The sequence below is a fragment of the Octopus bimaculoides genome, chromosome 23 (genome assembly GCF_001194135.2).
Source record: "Octopus bimaculoides isolate UCB-OBI-ISO-001 chromosome 23, ASM119413v2, whole genome shotgun sequence".
NCBI lineage: Eukaryota > Metazoa > Mollusca > Cephalopoda > Octopoda > Octopodidae > Octopus > Octopus bimaculoides.
The window spans coordinates 12,642,337-12,644,830 of record NC_069003.1 but is presented as its reverse complement, the minus strand read 5'-3'; positions in this window follow the sequence as shown (position 1 = coordinate 12,644,830).

Sequence of the window (2,494 nt, the reverse complement as noted above, 5' to 3'; positions counted from 1 at the left end):
GTGCGCATACACACACACGCGCATTCGAATATATACACGACGGGCTTCTTTTAGTTTCCGTCAACCAAATCCACTCACAAGGCTCTGGTCGGCCCGGGACTATAGTTGAAGACACTTGCCCAAAGTGCCACGGAGTGGGACTAAACCTGAAACCATTTGGTCGGGAAGCAAGCTTCTTACCTCAAAGCCACTCCAATGCACACACACAGAGACATACGTGCGTGCGTGTGTGTGTATGAATGTAGTATGTAAGTATGTATGTATGTATGAATGGAGTGTGTGTGCGTTTATGAACATTGCAGTTCGACAACTTGCATTGGTTTGTTCAGGCCCCCGTAACATAGCGGTTCAACAAATGCACCCGGCAGAGTAAGTACCAGGTCTAAAAAGAGGTCGATTTATTCGACTAAACCCTTCAAGTCGGTGTACCAGCAAGGCCGCAGTCTAACGATTGAGAAGATAAAGGATAAAAGATAAGCAACACTACCCAAAAATTGTACACTAAATATCTAATAACGAAAACGCAAGGTGTATTAAGAATGGAAGGGATAACGTTTTTCTTTCCGAAAGATACTATCAACTTACATACAAGCAACGTCTTCAATTCGAAAACTTACAGGAATCTCTTGTATAATTTCAAAATTTAATCAAGCTTATAAAAAAAAAGGTAAGAGTCAGTAGTCAAACAGCTTTTAAAATACGTTAAAAGCACATTTATTCTCCTTTAAAGATTTTAGTAATGTAGCCATGCAAGCAAATAAGGTCAAAATTTTATGTGTGCAGAGTAGAGGGAATGAATATAAGAGTAGAATAAGTCATTTGTGTCGTATTTAATGTAAAAATATTACAGAAAGCAAATTTACTGCAAATTTACCGGTATAAGATCTCTTAGATAGATAGATAGATAGATAGATAGATAGATAGATAGATAGATAGATCCATGCTTACATGCATACATACGTATAAATATAAATGTATGGTAAGAAGCTTACTTCCCAACCACATGGTTTCAGGTTCAGTCCCACTGCATGGCACCTTGGGCAAGTGTCTTCTACTATAGCTTCGGTCCGACAAAACGTTTGTGAGTGGATTTGGTGGACCGAAACTGAAAGAAGCCCGTTGTATATATATTTGTGTATATATATATATATATTTATATACATGTGTGTGTGTGTGTGTGTGTGTGTGTGCGTGTGTGTGTGTGCGTGCGTGTGTGTGTGTGTCTTTGTGTCTGTCCCCCACGATGTCTTAACAACTGGTGCCGCTCAGTGTACGTCTACGCAACCTAGCGGTTCGGTAAAAGTGACTGATAGAATAAGTACTAGGCTTTAAAAGCATAAGTTCTAGCGTCGATTTGTTCGCCTAAAACCTTTAAAGGCGGCGCTCCAGCATAGACGTAGTCATTTAACTGAAACAAATAAAAGAATAAATGAATATATATATATATATATATATATATATATATATATATGAGTCAAATGAAAATCGTAATAGCACCAGCAGCGTGAATGCCAGATGCAGCATTTCGGCCTAAGTAAGCGTTTTCAGTAGCACGTGCTCACACCCAACCGCATGCTAAGACGATATCTGTCGCCATCGATAAAGGGTAACTGTGAATGAACACTCACTGATTTTGCGAAGAGCCGCCCGGCTGAATAAAATTCCTAATAAGCAACAGATGCTGTATTAGATTAAAATAACTTTCTGTTTATCATTGATTAGCCGTCCCTATGCTTCAGATTCTGCCTCCACTTCATTATCATTTGTTCCTTCAACATGAAAAAATTACGTTGCTGGGAACCAATGTCGCAATGATGCAGACGTCATATCTGCTGTTTGTTGACTTTTTCGACGAACAGGATGAAAGCCTTTTCACAAACGGGATCCAAGCACAGCAACACTGATGGTAGAATCGTGTGGACCGCAAAGAGTGGTGGTGGTGTGGAGGGGGCTATGTTTAAAAATAAACCTCATTGGTTTCATTGCATGAGAGTATTTTGGTCAGCCTATTAACATTTCAGCCGACCTTCGTACTTTATGTCAATCACCAAATGTATATTTACAGTGGTATTAGTCCTCAAATATCTTTAATGGAGGTATTGCGTTTAAAAACACTTCTAGGATGATATTCTTCTGCCTCCGATATTTTTTATTTATCATTGTTATTTATTATTGCCCATGCTGGGGCACCTCCTTCAAGAATTTTAGTCGAACGATTCGATCCCAGTTCTTATTCTTTTCAGTCTGGTAATTATTCTATCAGTCTCTTTTGCTGAACCGCTAGCCGACCTGGACGTTAACACACCAAGACCGTAGTGTGTGTGTGTGTATGTGTTTTGTAAGAGTGTGTAAGTATGCGTGTATAAACATAAATATGTGCTATATGATAGACAAACACACACAAATAAATATCTATATGTATATCTATATCCATATATATATATATTTATATCTATACATGTATATGTATATATGTATATATATATATATATAT